The following is a 12,000-nucleotide window of genomic DNA, read 5'->3' as shown; positions in this document are numbered from 1 at the left end:
ACTTTCAAGATAAGCGATAAACTTCCTACTTTGATTTATTGTATTTTGCTGTAGTCACACTATTGGCGGACCCTCAAATTGACCAAAGTATGTCATAAACATATCGCAAGAGCTTTCTTATGTGTCGCGTCTGTTTTATTGGTGTAACTGGGGCATTAAGTAAGCCCAAGGGTTTATTTTCGACTGTTTCTGATTAATTTATTTTCAGTTGATCCTACAAATATTGGTTTATAGATCTTAAGCCTTTTTCATAATCAAAATTTTACGATTAAGACAACTTTCCCATCAAAGAAATAATTATGGTAACATGGCCCAGTGGCCAATCTAAATCAAGGTTTAGCAAAACGGATGTTTGGCCAGTTTCTTTAGAAACCAGTGACAAGACAATCATACCTTTCCCGCGAAAAGAAAATCGTCTTGAATCCGTTTCACGAAGAGCTAAAAGGAGAATAAAACCTTTGGAACAAAATAGCTTGTGTGAAAACAAAAAAATCAAGGAAACAGATTAACGAAAGTTTTAGAAAAATCGGACAAATAATGAGAAGGTTATGAGCATTTGAATATTGCGATCACTAATGCTATGGAGATCCTCACATTGGCAATGCGACAAAGATGTGTGATGTCACTTGTGAACAACTCTCCCCATTACTTTAGTATATATTTTATTTAAAATTGCCTCTTTTATCACATCTATCAGTACTAGATCATGTGTTCTTTCTTTAGGAGGGCATGTGATAGAGATTTTTTAAAGAATACATCATGGATAAAGAGTTTGTACCACCATAAGAAAAAGCAAAAAGAGACATTTTGGAAGTAATCTATAGTCATTCAAAGGGAAAGTTGGTCACATGTGACATCACACATCCTTGTCGCATTGCCGATAGGAGGATCTCCATAGCAATAGTGATTACAATATTCAAATGCTCATAACTTTCTCATTGTTTGTCCAATTTTTCTCAAACTTTCGTTGATCTGTTTCTTTGATTTTTATGTTTCGACACAAGTCTACTTATTCCAAAGGTTTCATTCCCCTTTAAGCGCTATCTATTTAGTTTGTATTGACGTAGAAACGCTCGGAAGAATGATTAGACGTTTAATAGTTTTTAGTCACAGCTATTTGCTGAAAAAGAAAACACTGATTAAGTGCCCGTATTAGTCCCCATATTGGCAAGTTGTAAATTGGGTATCAATCTTGTCAAAAGTGCTCAGAATATCTACTTGTCAGGTCTTTAAAAAAAAATAATAATAATTTCACGCTTCAGTTCAATCGTTTGATCAGATAGCTATTGTCTTCATGGTTACAAATTAAGTAAGCCTCCACATAGAACATAAACTTTTCTAGTCGGAAAATTAAAATTTTCAGCTCGTTCTTCGCATCAGTTGTTTAGTAAGATCATGGAGCTATTATAGCTCTATGGTTTTTCTAAGAGCTATAGGTTTATGGTTAATAGCTCTATGGTTAGATACCTATTTTACTATTTTGTACATGGTTAAAGTTGCCAGATATTTCCAGTCTACAAGTCGAAAAATCAAAATTTTTGAACTTTTAAAAAACTTTTTTCGCGCCCGCATTATTATGATTGGTGACACGTACATAATTTTCATGAGTCACTGGAAACCGTCATTAACCTTGTTAACAGGTCACTTTTTAAATCAGTATATTTTAAAATTTTCAGCTCGCGCTCAGAATCTTCTCTTCTTCATGAGTCACTACAAACTATACCTTTTCAGATCAGTGTATGGAATCCACTGCATGCAGCTCCAAGCTACAGACCTCATATTATTATCCGTATAGACCGGAGAGGGTTTATTTCTCTATTTTAAGCCAACGACTCGATTAGTTGTGGCACAGGGGTATAGGGGCAAGGGCATCCCGGCCCCCGTTCTTGTAACCATTGCCCCCAATATTATTTTGTTAATGAAGGGGAAAACGGCATTCAGGATTTATCTCATTTTGCCCCGGCCCCACATTATTTTCTTTCCCCCCCCCCTGCCCTCTCATTCGAGGGAAGCATCTCAGGGAAGGACTTAATTGTCATGCTTGTCGGACGATTTGTACAAGAAGTCTCATTTCATCCGACATTTACCATAGTAACAATGTATCTCGGCCAATCACAATCAAGGAGTGTTGTCAGATCGGACTACTTGTCAGACAAAAATGTTGATGAAACGCTGCCCTGAGAAAGAAAAAGTGTTAGTGGAGGTCTGTTTCGTCGAAGTTTGCCTTAAATGAGGGGTGGTTTCGGCTTAAAATGAAAATACTTCATCAATATTTTTGTCTTCGACATCGAGGGCAGCGAATTCATAAACTGTTAGAAAGAACAGAAGATTTTACAAAAACAACAACAGATTTTACAGAAAGAAATAACCAAATCATTCTGTAAATTGTTTTAACAATAAGTTTGTTGATACAATTTTCTAAAATTTAAAAAAAGAGGGGCGAAAACAGTTTAATACAATAAACATAAACGGAATACCGATTTTCTGTAATTTTACATAAAAAAAAACATCTACATGTAAGATTACAAAGTGCAATAAGATTACAGGTGTTCTCGAGACTCTGCTGTAGGAATTGACGTGCCTTTTTTTCTTCTTTATTTTAGTACAATTTTTTTCTCTTTCTATCATTTTAGTAAAGACATGTCCTGAGAGTTACGATTTCGGGTAACCTAAGGGGAGTTATGTTGTGCGATATCGCTGTAAATTATATTAGTTCAGGCGTTGACCTGTACTTGATGGTTCAGGTATAATTATAGGGTCTGATTTACCAAATGGGCCTACATGTACAGTGTGTGAATGAGAAGCACAACATGTGATTAGCTATGGTAAGTCGGCAATGAAGGCAATGAAGATAACACAATAGGCCTATACGTAAAGTTTGTCGGCAAGATCATGTTCTTAACAGTTAAGAACTGACTTTGGACGGTTATTTTCGACATAAGTATTTGTCTATCGAATTTCTTATCAACGCGTTCGACTCTCAGACTTTCAAGATAAGCGATAAACTTCATACTTTGATTTATTGATTTTTGCTGTAGTCACACTATTGGCGGTCCCTCAAATTGACCAAAGTATGTCATAAACATATCGCAAGAGCTTTCTTATGTGTCGCGTCTGTTTTATTGGTGTAATCGGGGCATTAAGTAAGCCCAAGGGTTTATTTTCGACTGTTTCTGATTAATTTATTTTCAGTTGATCCTACAAATATTGGTTTATAGATCTTAAGCCTTTTTCATAATCAAAATTTTACGATTAAGACAACTTTCCCTTTAAAAAAATAATTATGGTAACATGGCCCAGTGGCCAATCTAAATCAAGGTTTAGCAAAACGGATGTTTGGCCAGTTTCTTTAGAAACCAGTGACAAGACAATCATACCTTTCCCGCGAAAAGAAAATCGTCTTGAATCCGTTTCACGAAGAGCTAAAAGGAGAATAAAACCTTTGGAACAAAATAGCTTGTGTGAAAACAGAAAAATCAAGGAAACAGATTAACGAAAGTTTTAGAAAAATCGGACAAATAATGAGAAGGTTATGAGCATTTGAATATTGCGATCACTAATGCTATGGAGATCCTCACATTGGCAATGCGACAAAGATGTGTGATGTCACTTGTGAACAACTCTCCCCATTACTTTAGTATATATTTTATTTAAAATTGCCTCTTTTATCACATCTATCAGTACTAGATCATGTGTTCTTTCTTTAGGAGGGCATGTGATAGAGATTTTTTAAAGAATACATCATGGATAAAGAGTTTGTACCACCATAAGAAAAAGCAAAAAGAGACATTTTGGAAGTAATCTATAGTCATTCAAAGGGAAAGTTGGTCACATGTGACATCACACATCCTTGTCGCATTGCCGATAGGAGGATCTCCATAGCAATAGTGATTACAATATTCAAATGCTCATAACTTTCTCATTGTTTGTCCAATTTTTCTCAAACTTTCGTTGATCTGTTTCTTTGATTTTTATGTTTCGACACAAGTCTACTTATTCCAAAGGTTTCATTCCCCTTTAAGCGCTATCTATTTAGTTTGTATTGACGTAGAAACGCTCGGAAGAATGATTAGACGTTTAATAGTTTTTAGTCACAGCTATTTGCTGAAAAAGAAAACACTGATTAAGTGCCCGTATTAGTCCCCATATTGGCAAGTTGTAAATTGGGTATCAATCTTGTCAAAAGTGCTCAGAATATCTACTTGTCAGGTCGTAAAAAAAAAAATAATAATAATTTCACGCTTCAGTTCAATCGTTTGATCAGATAGCTATTGTCGTCATGGTTACAAATTAAGTAAGCCTCCACATAGAACATAAACTTTTCTAGTCGGAAAATTAAAATTTTCAGCTCGTTCTTCGCATCAGTTGTTTAGTAAGATCATGGAGCTATTATAGCTCTATGGTTTTTCTAAGAGCTATAGGTTTATGGTTAATAGCTCTATGGTTAGATACCTATTTTACTATTTTGTACATGGTTAAAGTTGCCAGATATTTCAAGTCTACAAGTCGAAAAATCAAAATTTTTGAACTTTTAAAAACTTTTTCGCACCCGCATTATTATGATTGGTGACACGTACATAATTTTCATGAGTCACTGGAAACCGTCATTAACCTTGTTAACAGGTCACTTTTTAAATCAGTATATTTTAAAATTTTCAGCTCGCGCTCAGAATCTTCTCTTCTTCATGAGTCACTACAAACTATACCTTTTCAGATCAGTGTATTGAATCCACTGCATGCAGCTCCAAGCTACAGACCTCATATTATTATCCGTATAGACCGGAGAGGGTTTATTTCTCTATTTTAAGCCAACGACTCGATTAGTTGTGGCACAGGGGTATAGGGGCAAGGGCATCCCGGCCCCCGTTCTTGTAACCATTGCCCCCAATATTATTTTGTTAATGAAGGGGAAAAACGGCATTCAGGATTTATCTCATTTTGCCCCGGCCCCACATTATTTTCTTCCCCCCCCCCCTGCCCTCTCATTCGAGGGAAGCATCTCAGGGAAGGACTTAATTGTCATGCTTGTCGGACGATTTGTACAAGAAGTCTCATTTCATCCGACATTTACCATAGTAACAATGTATCTCGGCCAATCACAATCAAGGAGTGTTGTCAGATCGGACTACTTGTCAGACAAAAATGTTGATGAAACGCTGTCCTGAGAAAGAAAAAGTGTTAGTGGAGGTCTGTTTCGTCGAAGTTTGCCTTAAATGAGGGGTGGTTTCGGCTTAAAATGAAAATACTTCATCAATATTTTTGTCTTCGACATCGAGGGCAGCGAATTCATAAACTGTTAGAAAGAACAGAAGATTTTACAAAAACAACAACAGATTTTACAGAAAGAAATAACCAAATCATTCTGTAAATTGTTTTAACAATAAGTTTGTTGATACAATTTTCTAAAATTTAAAAAAAGAGGGGCGAAAACAGTTTAATACAAAAAACATAAACGGAATACCCATTTTCTGTAATTTTACATAAAAAAAACATCTACATGTAAGATTACAAAGTGCAATAAGATTACAGGTGTTCTCGAGACTCTGCTGTAGGAATTGACGTGCCTTTTTTTCTTCTTTATTTTAGTACAATTTTTTCTCTTTCTATCATTTTAGTAAAGACATGTCCTGAGAGTTACGATTTCGGGTAACCTAAGGGGAGTTATGTTGTGCGATATCGCTGTAAATTATATTTGTTCAGGCGTTGACCTATACTTGATGGTTCAGGTATAATTATAGTGTCTTTTTTACCAAATAGGCCTACATGTACAGTATGTGAATGAGAAGCACAACATGTGATTAGCTATGGTAAGTCGGAAATGAAGGCAATAAAGATAACACAATAGGCCTATACGTAAAGTTTGTCGGCAAGATCATGTTCTTAACAGTTAAGAACTGACTTTGGACGGTTATTTTCGACATAAGTATTTGTCTATCGAATTTCTTATCAACGCGTTCGACTCTCAGACTTTCAAGATAAGCGATAAACTTCATACTTTGATTTATTGATTTTTGCTGTAGTCACACTATTGGCGGACCCTCAAATTGACCAAAGTATGTCATAAACATATCGCAAGAGCTTTCTTATGTGTCGCGTCTGTTTTATTGGTGTAATCGGGGCATTAAGTAAGCCCTAGGGTTTATTTTCGACTGTTTCTGATTAATTTATTTTCAGTTGATCCTACAAATATTGGTTCATAGATCTTAAGCCTTTTTCATAATCAAAATTTTACGATTAAGACAACTTTCCCATTAAAGAAATAATTATGGTAACATGGCCCAGTGGCCAATCTAAATCAAGGTTTAGCAAAACGGATGTTTGGCCAGTTTCTTAAGAAACCAGTAACAAGACAATCATACCTTTCCTGCGAAAAGAAAATCGTCTTGAATCCGTTTCACGAAGAGCTAAAAGGAGAATAAAACCTTTGGAACAAAATAGCTTGTGTGAAAACAGAAAAATCAAGCAAACAGATTAACGAAAGTTTTAGAAAAATCGGACAAATAATGAGAAGGTTATGAGCATTTGAATATTGCGATCACTAATGCTATGGAGATCCTCACATTGGCAATGCGACAAAGATGTGTGATGTCACTTGTGAACAACTCTCCCCATTACTTTAGTATATATTTCATTTAAATTGCCTCTTTTATCACATCTATCAGTACTAGATCATGTGTTCTTTCTGTAGGAAGGCATGTGATAGAGATTTTTTAAAGAATACATCATGGATAAAGAGTTTGTACCACCATAAGAAAAAGCAAAAAGAGACATTTTGGGGGTAATCTATATAGTCATTCAAAGGGAAAGTTGGTAACATGTGACATCACACATCCTTGTCGCGTTGCCGATAGGAGGATCTCCATAGCAATAGTGATTACAATATTCAAATGCTCATAACTTTCTCATTGTTTGTCCAATTTTTCTCAAACCTTCGTTGATCTGTTTCTTTGATTTTTCTGTTTCGACACAAGTCTACTTATTCCAAAGGTTTCATTCCCCTTTAAGCGCTATCTATTTAGTTTGTATTGACGTAGAAACGCTCGGAAGAATGATTAGACGTTTAATAGTTTTTAGTCACAGCTATTTGCTGAAAAAGAAAACACTGATTAAGTGCCCGTATTAGTCCCCATATTGGCAAGTTGTAAATTGGGTATCAATTCTGTCAAAAGTGCTCAGAATATCTACTTGTCAGGTCGTAAAATAAAAAAAATAATAATTTCACGCTTCAGTTCAATCATTTGATCAGATAGCTATTGTCTTCATGGTTACAAATTAAGTAAGCCTCCACATAGAACATCAATTTTTCTAGTCGGAAAATTAAAATTTTCAGCTCGTTCTTCGCATCAGTTGTTTAGTAAGATCATGGAGATATTATAGCTCTATGGTTTTTCTTAGAGCTATAGGTTTATGGTTAATAGCTCTATGGTTAGATACCTATTTTACTATTTTGTACATGGTTAAAATTGCCATATATTTCCAGTTTACAAGTCGAAAAATCAAAATTTTTGAACTTTTAAAAACTTTTTCGCGCCCGCATTATTATGATTGGTGACACGTACATAATTTTCATGAGTCACTGGAAACCGTCATTAACCTTGTTAACAGGTCACTTTTTAAATCAGTATATTTTAAAATTTTCAGCTCGCGCTCAGAATCTTCTCTTCTTCATGAGTCACTACAAACTATACCTTTTCAGATCAGTGTATTGAATCCACTGCATGCAGCTCCAAGCTACAGACCTCATATTATTATCCGTATAGACCGGAGAGGGTTTATTTCTATATTTTAAGCCAACGACTCGATTAGTTGTGGCACAGGGGTATAGGGGCAAGGGCATCCCGACCCCCGTTCTTGTAACCATTGCCCCCAATATTATTTTGTTAATGAAGGGGAAAAACGGCATTGAGGATTTATCTCATTTTGCCCCGGCCCCACATTATTTTCTCCCCCCCCCTGCCCTCTCATTCGAGGGAAGCATCTCAGGGAAGGATATAATTGTCATGCTTGTCGGACGATTTGTACAAGAAGTCTCATTTCATCCGACAGTAACCATAGTAACAATGTATCTCGGCCAATCACAATCAAGGAGTGTTGTCAGATCGGACTACTTGTCAGACAAAAATGTTGATGAAACGCTGCCCTGAGAAAGAAAAAGTGTTAGTGGAGGTCTGTTTCGTCGAAGTTTGCCTTAAATGAGGGGTGGTTTAGGCTTAAAATTAAAATACTTCATCAATATTTTTGTCTTCGACATCGAGGGCAGCGAATTCATAAACTATTAAAAAGAACAGAAGATTTTACAGAAAGAAATAACCAAATCATTCTGTAAATTGTTATAACAATAAAGTTTTGTATACAATTTTCTAAAATTTTAAAAAAGGGGCGAAAACAGTTGTATTACAATAAACATACACGGAATACCGATTTTCTGTAATTTTACATAAAAAACATCTACATGTAAGATTACAAAGTGCAATAAGATTACAGGTGTTCTCGAGACTCTGCTGTAGGAATTGACGTGCCTTTTTTCTTCTTTATTTTAGTACAAATTTTCTATTTCTATCATTTTAGTAAAGACATATCCTGAGGGTTACGATTTCGGGTAACCTAAGGGTAGTTATGTTGTGCGATATCGATATATTGATCTATACTTCATGGTTCAGGTATATTTATAGGGTCTTTTTACCAAATAGGCTTACATGTATGTGAATGAGAAGCACAACATGTGATGAGCTATGGTAAGTCGGCAATGAAGGCAATGAAGATAACACAATAGACCTATACGTAAAGTTTGTCGGCAAGATCATGTTCTTAACAGTTAAGAACTGACTTTGGACGGTTATTTTCGACATAAGTATTTGTCTATCGAATTTCTTATCAACGCGTTCGACTCTCAGACTTTCAAGATAAGCGATAGACTTCATACTTTGATTTATTGATTTATGCTGTAGTCACACTATTGGCGGACCCTCAAATTGACCAAAGTATGTCATAAACATATCGCAAGAGCTTTCTTATGTTTCGCGTCTGTTTTATTGGTGTAACTGGGGCATTAAGTAAGCCCAGGGGTTTATTTTCGACTGCTTCTGATTAATTTATTTTCAGTTGATCCTACAAATATTGGTTTATAGAGCTCAAGCATTTTTCATTATCAAAACTGTATGATTAAGACAACTTTGCCATTAAAGAAATGTCTATGGTAATATGGCCCAGTGGCCAATCTAAATCAAGGTTTAGCAAAACGGATATTTGGCCAGTTTCCATAGAAACCAGTGACAAGACAATCATACCTTTCCGAGAAAAAAAAATCGTGTTGAATCCGTTTCGCGAAGAGTTTAAGCTCTATTTATTTAGTTTGTATTGACGTAGAAACGCTCGGAAGAATGATTAGACGTTAAATAGTTTTTAGTCACAGCTATTTGCTGAAAATGTAAACACTGATTAAAGTGCACTTATTAGTCCCGATATTGGCAAGTTGTTATTTGGGTGTCAATCCTGTCAAAAGTGCTCAGAATATTTACTTGTCAGGTCGTAAAAAAAAAAAAAAAAATCACGCTTCATTTCAATCGTTTGATAAGATACCTATTGTCTTCATGGTTACAAATTAAGTAGGCCTCCTCATAGAACATCAACTTTTCTAGTCGGAAAATGAAAATTTTCAGCTCGTTTTTCGCATCAGTTGTTTAGTTAGATACCTATTTTACTATTTTGTACATGGTTAAAAGTTCCAGATATTTCCAGTTTACAAGTCGAAAAATCAAAATGTTTGAACTTTTAAAAACTTTTTTCGCGCCCGCATTATATGATTGGTGACACGTATATAATGTTCATGAGTCACTGGAAACCGTCATTAACCATGTTAACAGGTCACCTTTTAAATCAGTATTTAAAATTTTCATCTCGCGCTCAGAATCTTCTCTTCATGAGTCACTACAAACTACATGTATACCTTTTCAGAAACCATACGTATTTCAATAACCAAATGATGCGAGCGCGAAGCACGTGCTGAAATTTGTGTATATATTGACCCAAAACAGGATTTTTTTAAAGGAATATACATTTTAAAGAGTATACATATATCACTATAATAGTCATGTAATGCGAATGCCAAGCGCTTGCTGCATGATTTTGTTAGAATTAAATCTGAACACAATGTCATGAAGCACTTGTTGTAGTCAATGTAATCATGACTATCATACGCATCTCACTAATCAAATATTGCGAGCGCGAAGCGCGAGCTGAAAATTTAGATAATTCAGACCTGAAGCGGGGCAGTCTGTAGGAATTCAATAAGACCATACGTATTTCACTAACCAAATGATGCGAGCGCGAAGCGCGAGCTGAAAATTTTTGATATTTAGATCAGAAAAAGGGACATTTCAAGGACTGATTTTAGGAATTCATGGAGAGCAGACATATCTCACCAATCCATTGAAGCGAACGTAATCACGCACAGGAAATGTTTTATATTAAGACCTGAACATGGGGCAATCACTTTAAGTAGTCATGAAAAAGAACTATGTCACTACTTAAAACAATAATATATTTGGTGTATATTGACTTGAAAACGGGAGGTTTTCGTACAACAGGTTTATATATCTCTTTAAACAGACAATGCGAGCACCAGGAACAATGAAGACATGGACCCTGAGCAAATTATGTTTCATAAAGTTATGATGAAAATGTTTCCTATGTAGAATAACATAACATAACATGATTATAATACAATATACAATTATAATGAATAATAATTTCTTCTTTCCCACTACGTTCCTCTTCCTTTCTCCCTCTTTTTCTCCTTTTCCCCGTTTTTTTTTTTTTTTTTTTTTTTTTGGTCAGCCGATTGGGGGGGCACGTGAAAAGTCTCAGAAGGTAACTGAAAGAAAAATATGACCATGAATACATTAAATTTCGATTTATTATTACTGCGCAGTGATGTAAAACCAAAAGCAATGTGTGTCCCCGGGGGGGGGCACTTCCATTGACGAGTGGATACCATGCGCGACCAAGGGGTCTTGAAAAGCACACTAAACACGTATTTTCCATATGTTGAAAATACACCCCTTAACAAGTATTGTAAACAAATACTATAGGCAAGTATTCCCAGAAGTGAGCCCCTAAACAAGTACAGCGGTGTATTTTCCATATTCTGAAAATGGACCCCTTAACCCGCCCCTTAACAAGTATTGGAAACAAAACGATCCTCTTAGCAAGTATTCCCTGAAATGAACCCCTTAACAAGTACAGAGATATTTTATTGTTATGTCACGCGTCCGTCAGTCGTCGGTTTTACCTTTAGACACCATTATTTTGGTTTAGTACGGCCCCACCTTCCACACCTCGCGCAAATCGGACTCTAAACACGTAGTATTGGGGCAAAAAGACGGCAAAAATGACATCCTTTATAAAACATTTTGATTTGGTTTTATCATCCCCGCATATTTGACCCTAAACACGTATATTTTTCCGAGCGAAATAGATACCCTTTTTGTGTGTGTGTTTTTGACGCCATTTTCACGTTACGTACGTAACGTGCCCTATCTTGAAAAAGACATCCTTTTTACGTGTTTTTTGGTCGCGCATGGTATCCACTCGTCAATGTAAGTGCCCCCCCCCCCCGGGTGTGTGTCGAATGTGCTGAAGTACAGTGCGTCCCAAAAAAAACTATACACTTTTGAAATGGCTGCCAAATAAAAAAATGTACCACTTTGGGGGAAAAGACTTATAGATATGGAAAGCCTATAAAGTCAACTTTCAAATGACACCAAAAAGTTGGAAAACTATTCATGCTTGAGCGAGCACTGCCCACTGAAACAAAGGGTATGAAAATTAGGGTGGGCTGGAATTAGCCTTCCAATTTCTTTCAGTTTTTTTTGTTTGGTACTTGCAAAGTTGATGGTTATTTGGTGAATTAATGATCAGTTGTGATCAGTTTGTTGTTTGTGAAAATTTAATGCGTTATTAAATTGAAATTTAATGCATGAGTGATCATGAATTGGGTGC

Source organism: Lytechinus pictus, chromosome 6, assembly GCF_037042905.1.
Source record: "Lytechinus pictus isolate F3 Inbred chromosome 6, Lp3.0, whole genome shotgun sequence".
Classification (NCBI taxonomy): domain Eukaryota; kingdom Metazoa; phylum Echinodermata; class Echinoidea; order Temnopleuroida; family Toxopneustidae; genus Lytechinus; species Lytechinus pictus.
The sequence above is the reverse complement of the archived record's forward strand: the minus strand, read 5'-3'. Positions refer to the sequence as shown.